Source organism: Aethalodelphis obliquidens, unplaced genomic scaffold (assembly GCF_003676395.1).
Source record: "Aethalodelphis obliquidens isolate GAN/ISIS:26980383/991018 unplaced genomic scaffold, ASM367639v1 scaffold36, whole genome shotgun sequence".
NCBI classification, from domain to species: domain Eukaryota; kingdom Metazoa; phylum Chordata; class Mammalia; order Artiodactyla; family Delphinidae; genus Aethalodelphis; species Aethalodelphis obliquidens.
Window position 1 is genome coordinate 15,256,991 of NW_020837980.1, and position 12,570 is coordinate 15,269,560.

Genomic DNA, 12,570 nt, shown 5'->3' on the forward strand with positions numbered 1-12,570 from the left:
CAGAGATATGCAGTCAGATAACAATGAGATACTCACATGGGTCTCTTTCGGGGCTCATTGTTTTATTCCTTAGCTCTATTTTTCTATCACTGAACCAATGCACTGTCTTAATTATTAATTACATAATTAGTAAGACAAGTCTTTTCAGCTAGTTTTTGAGGAGAGTCTTGGCTATCCTTAACCCTTTCGTTGAAGTTTCATGAACAATTCCTGATCATGATTTTGATTACATTTTGAGATAAACCTAAGTTAGCCATGAAGCTTTAGTTTTTTAATATATTGCTGGGTTCACTTTGCTGTTAATTTTGGTTTGGAGTTTACATCTTGGTTCACGGATGAGATTAGCCTGTAGTTTTCTGGTTTTTTACACTGTCCTTGTCCAGTTTTGGTATCAAGTTATACCAGCCTCACAGAGTGTGTTGGGCAGTGTTCACCCTTTTTCTATTATTTTAAGAGTTTGTATAAAGGTTTGGATAATCTGTTTCTTGACTATTCTATAGAGTTTGCCTGTAAAGCCCTCTGGACCTCATGTTTCCCTTTGGGTAGGATTTTTTTTTAACTAACAGTCCAGATTTTTAAATGGTTATTGAAGAGAATTCAGTCTTTTTCTTTGTGGGTCAGTTTTGGAAAGTTATATTTTCTAAGCAGTTTATTACTATGAGGTTATTATAATGTTTTCCTCATCTTTTTAATGTTTGCTGCATCAGTAGTTAGGGTCCCATTTTATTCATAATAGAATTTATTTGTGCTTTCTCTTCTTTCTTGATCAATTTTTGGCTTTGTGATCCTTTCTATTAAATGTTTATTTCACGTTTCATTACTTTACGCTTCCCTCTTTTACTTCCTTCCTTCCTTCAAATATCTTTGTATTATTCTATAGCTCTCTTTTTGACTTGTTTCTTTGTTCATTGATATTTTTACTTTTTGTTCCTTCCTCATAATATAATTGAATTAAAGTTATAAATATCCATCAAAAAAAATCACAATGAGATATTTCTTCCCAAACATTAGGATGGCAAGAATTGAAAACACAGACAAGATCAAATACTGACAAGGGTGTGAAGCAAATGGGATTCTCACATGTTGCCTGTGAGAGTAAAAAAATGGGATACCCACACTAGGAAAACTGTCTTGTAGTTTCTTATAAAGATAAACTTAGACCTAGGCTACAATCCAACATTTCCACTCTGAGGAATAACTCAAGGGAAAAGAGGACATTTAGACACAAAAAGGATTGTTTAAGAATTTCTTTGCTGCTTTATATGCAATTGCCGAAAACTGGGAAAACCGAAACGTCCATCAGCAGAAGAATGGGAAAACAAACTGTGGTATATACATATAAAACACTACCCACAGCACAATTTAAAAATAATAATAGACTACAGATACACACAATAACATGACTAAGTCTCAACACTATGTTAAGCAAAAAAAAAAAAATGAGACACAAAGGAGTATATACTCTGATTCATTTATATGAAGTTCAAAAACAGGCAAACTAATCTACGATAACAGCAATGAGAAACGTGGTTGTTTCTAGTGGGATAAGGGTGATAATTAGCTGGAAAGGAGCATAAGAAAACTTTCTGGAGTGATGAAAATGTTCAGGATATTAGTTACATGCAAGTATACATTTGTCAAAACCATTGAACTGTATACTTAAAATCTGTGCACTTCACTGTATACTAATTAAACCTCAATAACAGATTATTTTTTTAAAAACTCATGAACTCTATGGAAAGTGGCCATGAGCTAAGTCTAAAATAATTACATATCCATCTCTAACAATTCTGTCTTAATACTGGATTGAAAGTGTTGAAGGTAAATATATTATGGCAGAGTCTGTGAAATTCCTGGTTTATTTTCTGTGTTTCTCCCTCTTCTAAGGAAACGATAGATATTGCTGTTTGTTATTCCCAGAAGAGGGATACTCTTAAGTGCAATTGTCTGCCGGGGGTTAAGAAGGACATCATCCCTTGCATTCAAGCAGCAATACCTAATCTTGCCAAGATTCTCTGGCAAATGTTTCGGGCAACATGGAGAGATAACTCTTCGTTTGTAGGACTGATGTTCACTTTTCCTGCGTGCACCACTATACTGATTCACAGGCCCTACTATGGGTCCAGGGTAGGCATCCCAACACTCCAGCCACAAAAATTCAGTCCTATACACACTTAGGTTAATTTAATCAAGCCCTTCAGTGTAGATGATATATTGGATGTAGATATTCAAACACTGAATTGACAGAAGCAAACCTGAAAATATGATTTCAAGTTTAGAAAACAAGCAGTAGGCACCATTTGCTATCTCCATAATTGCTTTCGTGTTTTTGACGTCATGTAAGTTAACTGACAACAATCACCAGGACATACTAATAAAAGTTACCATGGTTTCTATCATGGGGGTTCTTTTAAAAATATTAGAGCCTTCCGTATGCTGAGAGAAATCACTTGGCAAATCTCGTAGAACCTATTTTTTCCTGCCAAGCCTGCTTAAAATTCTTTTTCTCAGTTTTGATTTAGTAACTTTAGATCTCTGCATTATGTTGTGTTTTGCACGGAGCTATTGACTTCAGCTAAGGAACCGTGAACAATAATTATTTTGCATGACTAAGCGCTGGTACACCATCGTCAGACAGGCACTTTACAGTACCACTAGTTTCAAAATTTAGAACAGAACTGTCAAACAAGCAAATGCCTACGCCAAAGACTTCTATTTTCAAGCTACAGGCATGAGTTCTATGATGTGCAATAATAGAGTGAATCCTTGTGTTCTCGTGAAAGCTCCTGATTTGACAGTCCTGGAAACGAAAGCCTGTTTCTTTCTAGAACAGATATATCAGTGGTAGCAACAGTACAAGTTTTCAAGCAGGGCTGAGGTATGGCATGAGTGGTAGGAAAGGGAGACTCCAGGCACTGAGATTATTAAATGTTTTTAAGAAGGACTGGTTTTAGGGTGAGCAGAGAACAATTTGCCCTGAACTGAGAACATCTGATTTGGTTCATCTTGGGTGCACATCTTTCCAATTATTCCAGAGAACTTTTATGGAGTTATCAATTTATACCCACTAAAATTTTGTATCCTAGAAATAACATAAATCTAATTCAAATATTTCTCAACATTGTACAAAGCTCAAGAATGGAGCATGTGACAGTAAACATTCATAGACAGGGGCATACATTTTATATAAATTAAATGTCTTATACCTTTTCAGTACAACCAGGTATGGTCTATCAGGAACGAAGGGCCAAACGATTTCTGTTTATAAAGTTAACTTGTAATCCCTTTAAAGTTTTATAACACCTCAGTTTTTTTCTCTCTGTCTTTTCTTCTACTGATAATTTGCTTCTTAAAAGAACACTTTAGAACAAGTATTAAATTCCTTGCATAGATTAGGAAACCGAAGGACAGACATTAATGACCTTGAAATGGCATATGGCAATTAAAAAGTAAAAGGGAGGGACTTCCTTGGTGGCGCAGTGGTTAAGAATCCGCCTGCCAATGCAGGGCACATGGGTTCAAGCCCTCATCTGGGAAGATCCCACATGCCGCGGAGCAACTAAGCCCGTGTGCTACAACTACTGAGCCTGCACTCTGGAGCCCACAAGCCACAGCTACTGAAGCCTGTGTGTTACAACTACTGAAGCCCACGCGCCTAGAGCCCGTGCTCCACAATAAGAGAAGCCACCGCAGTGAGAACCGTGCACCGCAACGAAGAGTAGCCCCCGCTCACCACAACTAGAGAAAGCCCACGCACAGCAACAAAGACCCTACACAGCCTAAATAAATAAATAAATGAACGAATAAATAAATTAAATAAATAAATAAAATAAAGGGGAGGGTGGGAACATGTCTAAGATGCCACACAGATGCCTCTGCCTTTATTTTACATTTAAGTATTTAACTTAATATTAAAATATTTTAAATATTTCCTTTTTATTGGCCCAGACAAGTGTTCAGTCTCTCCAAAATTATACTAATCATACTACTAGATTTATTATTTATTTATTTATTATTTATTTATTATTTATTATTATTTATTATTGCTGATTTATAAATCAGAATTCAATTTACTAGGTAAAAAAGGAGAGTTGTTCCTTTCCACTGATCAGATGGTCATATCTTCTTTACAAAATGCTCCCTTCCTAGGTGGAAAACCAAATGGGAAATAATAAATTGTCCAGAACAAAAGAAATACCTCATCCAGGCTATAGTAGAATTGGAGAATTATCTCAGGTTCCCTTCAGAGGATACCTTTCCAGTAACCACAGAAATAACACCAGAATTTTTAAACTGGATTCTCCAATTTTAGCCTTTCCCTACTAGTATAGCCTACCCAGCACTGCCTGTTGACGCACAACTGTGATCAATCCACTCTTCTAGAAACTTGTAGTAGAACTTAAGAGACAATGATTTCCACCAACAGTGCCCTTCCTTATCTCTTGTAACAGTCTTTATTTTAATATCTTTTTTATCTGATACTAGTATTGCTACTCCAGCTTTCTTTTGATTTCCATTTGCTTGGAATATCTTTTTCCATCCCTTCACTTTCAGTCTGTATGTGTCCCTAGGTCTGAAGTGGGTCTCTTGTAGACAGCATATATATGGGTCTTGTTTTTGTATCCATTCAGCCAGTCTGTATCTTTTGGTTGGGGCATTTAAGAAAACCATAATTCAGAAAAGAGACGTGTACCACAATGTTCACTGCAGCACTATTTACAATAGCCAGGACGTGGAAGCAACCTAAATGTCCATCGACAGATGAATGGATAAAGAAGATGTGGCACATATATACAATGGAATATTACTCAGCCATAAAAAGAAACGAAATTGAGTTATTTGTAGTGAGGTGGATGGACCTAGAGTCTGTCATGCAGACTGAAGTAAGTCAGAAAGAGAAAAACAAATGCCATATGCTAACGCATATATATGGAATCTAAAAAATATGGTACTGATGAAACTAGTGGCGGGGCAGGAATAACGATGCAGACATAGAGAATGGACTTGAGGACACGGGGGGTGGGGAAGGGTAAGCTGGGGTGAAGTGAGAGAGTGGCATGGACATATATACACTACCAAATGTAAAACAGATAGCTAGTGGGAAGCAGCTGCATAGCACAGGGAGATCAGCTTGGTACTTTGTGACCACCTAGAGGGGTGGGTTAGGGAGGGTGGGAGGGACGTTCAAGAGGGAGGGGATATGGGGATATATGTATACATATAGTTGATTCACTTTGTTGTACAACAGAAACTAACACAACATTGTAAAGCAATTATACTCCAATAAAGACGTAAAAAAAATCAATCAATCAATAAACAAGGAAAAGAAAAAGAAACAATGATTTCAACTGATCTGTCTTTCCAATCTCATCTGTAAGATGCATCAGATTGGATGACAGTTAAAGTACTTAGAAAATGCGATGAGTCTTCTTACCTGGTTTGGTCAACTTCTATGGCATCAAAATCTTGACAGTGACAGTGAGGTCAACTGTACGTGCACCCACTTATAACAGTACCCAAAAGAGTAAGTACGTTTAACTCAAGTTTCTCTCTGTGAAAAGAGTATGAAAATCACTAAACAGACATTTTGAAAATAAACAGTACATCTTAGTACACAAATAAAAATTGTGAAATTCGCATTAGGGAAAGTTTGCAATTTTACGATTTCCAGACACCCTCAGAAGTTGGCAAATAAAAAAAGAGAGAGGGTTTAAATAGTTCCATGTGAGATAGAAGAGACATGAAAAGCAGTCAGGCTTACTAGAGCAGAAACCTTACAAACCAGGGCCAGAAGGTGAGCAGGAACAGTTAGGAGAAAGATGGAGAAAGAGAGGAAGTGGCTAGTGAAAAAGAGGAACTTCAGAGGGAGAAGAGACATAGCTAATGAGGATTTTCAAATGAGGATTCTAAGCACAGTATGTAATGTAACCCTCCTCTTCTTTTCCCATCAGTCTTCAGTGAAGTATCCAACCCTCTAAAGACTTAAGGAATCGGTTTTTCGTCAGGAACTCATGAGAGGTGCTACGCTGGGCTCCAACGAACAAGTTGAGAATGTAGAAGCCTCCTGAGCACAGCCATGTCTTGGTTAAACAACTAATATACAATGAACACACAGCAGGCTCTGATCACAGTGCCAGTTCCCCCTTGGGGAGAAACTGGCAATCATTGGATTCAACAGCTCAATAACGCAATAACTTGCTTCAGAATGGACTTTTCCCCTACATGTTCTACTCTGTTTTTGTCCAGTAAAACCTATGCTGCATCTTGTTTTGGAAAGCTTATTGTGAAGTCTCAGTCTTTACTTGGACACTTGCTCACAGTGCAGTCTATATATATGCAAGTCTGTATAGGACGTCTATGGAAAGTGCTGACTGGCTGCAGGCAATGACGGTCTCCATGTCCTCCATCTCTTTGTAAGATCAATGACCTTCTATTCTGCTACTCACACAGCATAGGAAAGATAGGGGTGGGGTTTAAACCCCTATTAAGATGAAAGTGTTGCTTCCTGCTTCACATGAGATCTGAAAAGAGATTGCTCTACATTGGCGGTGACAGGACACTTTCTGTCAACTCTATGAAGTTTCCATCCCCCGTCATCTCTGTCAGCAGTGGTTTAGGAACGCCAAACTATTTTAATAGCTTATGGGGCCAGTATACAAACTCTTTGAGGTATAGTTGATGTACAATATTATATATATTTCAGATGTACAAGGTAATGATTCACAATTTTAAAATAGTTATTATAAAATAATTAACTGTTCCCGCTGAACTACTGGCCCTGGTTTCTAAGGTTTCTACTCTAGTAAACCTCTCTTCTTTTTACGTCTCTTCTATCTCACATAGAACTATTTAAACCCTCTCTCTTTTTTATTTGCCAACTTTTTTTGAGGGTGTCTGGGAATCATAAAATAGAAAACTTTCCCTAATACGAATTTCACAATTTTTATTCTTGAACTAAGATGTACTGTTTATTTTCAAAATGTCTGTTTAGTGATTTTCATACTCTTTTCACAGAGAGAAACTTGAGTTATACATAAGTACTCTTCTGGGTACTGTTATAGTTATTATAAAATATTAGCTATATTCCCTGTATTGTACTATATAACCCTGTAGCTTATTTATTTTCCACATGGTAGTTTGTACCTCTTAATCCCCTACCCCTATGTTGCCCCTCCCCTCTTCCCTCTCCACTGGTAACCACTGGTTAGTTCTCTGTATCTGTGAGTCTGTTTCTTTTTTGTTATATTTACCAGTTTGTTTTGTTTTTTTAATTCCACATATAATTGATATCATACAGTATTTGTCTTTCAACTTATTTCACTTAGCATAATACCCTCCAAGTTCTCCATCCATGTAGTTGCAAATGGCAACATTTCATTCTTCTTTATGGCCAAGTAGTATTCCATTGTATATATATATATATATATATATATATATATATATACACACACACACACACACATATATATATATATATATATATATATATACCACTTATTCTTTATCCATTCATCTGTTGATGGACACTTAGGTTGCTTCCATACATTGGCAATTGTAAATAATGCTGCTATCTTAACTGTACAGGCATACTTTGCAGATATTCCAGGTTCAGTTCCAGACCACCACAATAAAGTGAATATCACAGTAAAGAAAGTCATAGAAATTTTTTGGTTTCCCATGGCAAGTAAAAGTTATATTTGCACTATACGTAGTCTCTTTAATGTGCAAAGCATTATGTCCAAAAAAATAATGTACATACCTTTAAAAAATACTTTATTGCTAAAAAATGCTAACCATCATAAAAGTCTTTAGTGAGTTGTAATCTTTTTGCTGGTGCAGTCTTTAAAATATTGTGAGAATTATCAAACTGTGACACAGAGACACGAAGTGAGCAAATACTGGTGGAAAGATGGCGCTGATAGACTTGCTCAATGCAGGGTTGCCGCAAACCTTCAACTTGTAAAAAGCACAGTGTCTGTGAAGTGCAATAAAATGAGATCTGCCTGTGTATGAAATCCCAAGCCAGGCAGAGAAAGCAGAGACTAGGGGGAGAGTCTAGATGGATTGTCTACTCTGGGGTTTGTCAATTGACACTGGTTCCCCCCATTTCCATTGCAATACCCTCTGTTGACTTATCTGAGAATATCTTCTCTCTCACATCAGTCTATCTGAAATCCATAGAGCTCCTCGTTTTGAAGCTTTTACCTAGGTAAAAGTGACTTCATTTCTGCTGAACTCTTGCAGCAGATTATATTTACCTCCTTTATAGTATGTTTACATTAAACTGTAATTTAATTACTTTTGTATTTTAACACTCCTACTAGTCTACTCTTACTCACCTTTAAATGTACGGTATGTAAATGTACAGAGCCCTAAGTTTGGGCTAAGCCCTAAGTTTGTTGAAAAACATTGTGCCTGTGTGCACGCACACACACACAAACACAAAAAGACCAGAAGAAAATAAACTAAATGGTGATAGTTATTTTCCCTGGCTTAAAGTCATCCATATGATTTCCATTTTCTTCCTTATACTTCTCTTTATTGTTGAAAGTGTCCATCATAACATGTATTACATTTTAACGTAAAATACAATAATAAATATATTTGATCAGAAATCCAAATATTTGATTAGTTCCTTTGGCCAAAGATACTTAGGCCCTTTATTTCACAAGACGCTCTCAAGTGATATCAATAAAACCCCAATCACTTATCATCTAGGGTTATTTGCCAGAAGGATAAAGAATCCTATTAGTTCATATCATGAAAACAGACTCTAGTAGCATCTGCTCAAGTGGTTTTCAAACTGTTCTTTTCAGTAGAATTCTATTTTCAAGAGAAATCTTACATAGAACCTTAATATCTAGAATAATTGACAGCAAGGTGCAGGTTTCTCAAATGGTCTGAAGTCTTTAGTAATTGGAGCAAATATGCACTTACTTGGTTAGAAAATCCCTGAATCACCCCTTGGAAACTTAGGGTTCATCTAGTCCAACCCTCTCATTTTACCAGAGAGGAAATTGAGGCACAGAGAGGTTATCATGCCTGTCCAAGACCAATCAGCTAGTAACTAGAACCTACATTTTCTAAGTCTAAGGTTCTGGCTCTTATATCATACGGTCCTGAATCTTGTTTGGGATTATTTTAGAACATTACATTTATCTGACCTAACTCCAGATTGTGACGTACATCCAAGTGAGTCCTTACCCTCTGCTTACATCCTAGTCTCAATGTCTAAAGTCCTGCTTTCATTTCAGACCCCAGGGAAGCTTTCCCTGTCAAGAACTTCTCTCACCAAATGGCTATTTGCTGACTTCCCAGGGCTTGTTCTCAATGCCTGGTCTGTTATCGGACCATGTGCTCTTCACTGCATTGCTCCTCCTCTGACAGACTGATGATGTGTCTGAACCTAAAAGTACTGACATCTTTTCTGTCTATTCCACATTTGGCCTGATTTTACAGTTGAAAGCACTCCAGTCTCCACGTGCCTATCTCTAAATTCACCATTCCAGGCTGAGCAATACATCTAGATCTTCCTCCATTCTGTTTTCTCTTTCTTGCCCAACCCATATGTCAAATCCTTGAGTACGTTCTATCTTGGTCTTACAAATTGGAGTAGTACATCTCTCTCTCTCTCTTTTTCTTTCAGGGACACGAGTCTACAGGGTAATGACATAAGACAACAAATGACTAAGTGCTCAAATGAGTAGAACAGGCAATACCAGCTTCGCTGGTTTAGAAAAGGAAAGTTCAATCTGGGTTAAAACAGGAAAATGCTTTTGAAGAAGACAGCACTTTTTGGTACCATTGGATAGACAGTTAGGAGGGGGACAATGTGAGCCAAAGAACAGTCTGAAATACAGCGAGATTGACCAGGATTAAGAAAAGAAGAAAAATGTTGTAGAGGAGATTTGTGAAAGGTTATTTTTTGCGGGAATTAAAATGAATTCTTTTACAGAGTACATTAAAATAATTTTAGTCACCAATCCTTCAAAAAATTCTGGTTTAGATGTATGGCCACATCCTTCCCTTTATTTATTATCATTAAGTGGTCTTAAGTGAAACCATGAAGCAGGCAATAGTTCATCTGGCAGAAAAGGTCAGCCAGGCTTATCTTTGAACCTAGAAATACATGAAAATGTCTGCATTGCTTTCCTGGATCTAATAGTCAGTGGCCACAGTCCTTTTGTGATAAATCATGGTAACTGCCTACAACCTGAGGTTGATCTCAAAAAGTTTGGGCTCCTTCCCTGCCTAACTTCTCTGTATATATTTGTTAGAACTTTTTATGTTAGAAGTATCAGAATGCCCAACTCAAATCCAATTAAAAGGGATTTATTAACTCACAAAACTGGGTAGTCCACAGGTATATCTAGTTTCCATAAGGAAACTTGGATCAAGTTTCATAAAATAAAATTGGGATGTCTCTCTTTCACTCTGCTCTGCTTCCTTGCTGTTGGCTGAATTCCAGGCAACATTTCCCCTCATGCTTTCAAGATAGTCCTGTCTCTGGAAACACATTAAGTCACAAGGTAAACATTCTTGTCCCTAATTGGTTTCAACAGAGTCAAATATCCATCTCGGAAATTGTATAGATGAAATACACTGAATGACTTACACTGGTTTTGTCAACTTGGAAGATGTTTTCGAATGCGATTAATATTTAAATTGGTGAACGTTGAATAAGCAGATTATCCTCCATAATGTAGGTGGGCCTCATCCAATCAGTTGAAGACCTGAATAGAACAAAAAAATTGGCCTCTCAGAGCAAGAAAGACTCCTTCAGTTGACTGCCTTTGGTCTTCATCTGCACCATCGGTCTCCTGGGTCTCCAAGCTGCCAGCCCACACTGAAGATTTTGGGCTTCCCGGCCTCCATCATCACATGAGCCAGGCACTTATAATAACCCTATCTATCTATCCATCTATCTATCATCTATCTATCTACATCACCTATCTATCATCTATCTATATCATCTATCTATCATCTATCATCTATCTGTCTATCTACCTATTTGTCATCTATCTATCTATCCTACTGTGTCTCTAGAGAACTCTGACTAGTACAACCACTGGGTGGCTCCTTATAAGACAATGAACAAATATCCACTGAGACTTAGCAATTTTCTATGACCTTTGGTCTCATTTCTGAGACCAAGTGACTGACTTTGAATCTCAGTTCAGCTTTTTGTTAGCTATACAACCAGTAAGTTACCTGACCCCTCTGTTCCTTATTTTCTCCTTCTCTGTTCCTCATTTAAAGATAATAGCGCCTACCTCACAGCATTGTTGTGGTGATAAAAAAATAAAGAAATACATGTTAAATGATTTAAACAGGGCCAAGAACATAGAAATTATTCTATTATGTTACTAAATATTATTATTATCTTCATCATCATCATCATCACCTCATTTGATCCCTACTTCTTCCTCCCCATTTACTGGGTTTCCAGTTTTTCCATATCATATTATCCAGGACTCTCAACTGAACTTTCCTGGCCTAGTTTTTTCAGGCTCCTTCTGGCTCTTCTATCAGAATTTACTCATGCCAAGAAGTTATTCACCAATGCATTCTTTCTATAATTTACAAAGCTGAACAGACAGCCTAGAATCACAGATTTTTAGAACTCATGGAGATCACCTAGTCCCACAGTTTACAAAGTAGGGTGCACAGGAACCTTAATATCTTGATTCAATCCTGAGGGGAAAGTATTCGGAGTTATATTTTTAGTGTAAAATTTAAGGAAAAAATAAGCTCATTATTTAATGAATGGATTCACAATAGTATATATATGACTTGCCATAAATATGTATTAGGCTGTAAATGCGCCAAGATTTTTTTTTAACTAATAGAACAGTATAATCAAAAAAGTTGAGAGATCAGTGATCTGACCTATTCCTCTTACTTCACAGAGGAGGCAAGTGACTCCAGAGAATGGAGCAACTTACCCAAGATCTCAACTGTGAGTAGAAAAACCTGGTTGTCCATGGGAGACAGTGTGAGGTGCCCAGAGCTAAATTACTTAACCCCACTGGATCTCAGTTTCCTCATCTTTAAAGGGGAAATCATGAACCCTACCAAAGAAAACTGTTATGAGTGTTAAATTAAATGAGAGCATATTTAAAGAGGGTAGTACAGTGCTTGGTCCAATTTAGAGGCTTGATTAATGTTCGTTCTCCTCCTTTAGTGTCTGAGTAGAGGCATTTCTATGGAAAACAATAGTGCTTTTCAAAAACTGGAATAAATAGCACTGTATTATTTGTTGCTAATAAAGATAAATGTCACTGAGTAAAAATTTTCCAATTCAAAATATTTTTTAAAGGATGCAAAGACTATAATAATAATAATAAACCTATCTACCACAGTAGACGCGTAGCTCAGGGATGTAGGAGTAAGGGGCTCCTTTGCTACCCTCCCTCCAAATCAACCCATATGGGTCAACACTGTTGTTGGTACCAGGATTCTCTATTGAGGAGTCTAAGAACAGTAATCTGTTTGGAAAGGGAAGCCAGGAACTTGACCTAAAGCTGGTTATATAGAAAGCACACTGTTTACTTAATGTGTGTTTATTTG

General features: G+C 37.1%; 1 protein-coding gene across 1 annotated transcript in view; it reads right to left on the bottom strand.

Moving 5' to 3' along the window:
• Nucleotides 1-10,734, bottom strand: part of MGST1 (microsomal glutathione S-transferase 1) — a 34,444-nt gene extending 23,710 nt beyond the window's left edge. Inside the window, exons 1-2 of the mRNA XM_027129503.1 lie at nucleotides 10,616-10,734; nucleotides 5,435-5,551 (exon numbers count right to left, since the gene is read on the bottom strand). The gene's annotated coding sequence lies outside the window, so the exon portion shown is untranslated. The remainder of the gene's footprint in view (nucleotides 1-5,434; nucleotides 5,552-10,615) is intronic.
• Nucleotides 10,735-12,570: the final 1,836 nt, after the last annotated feature.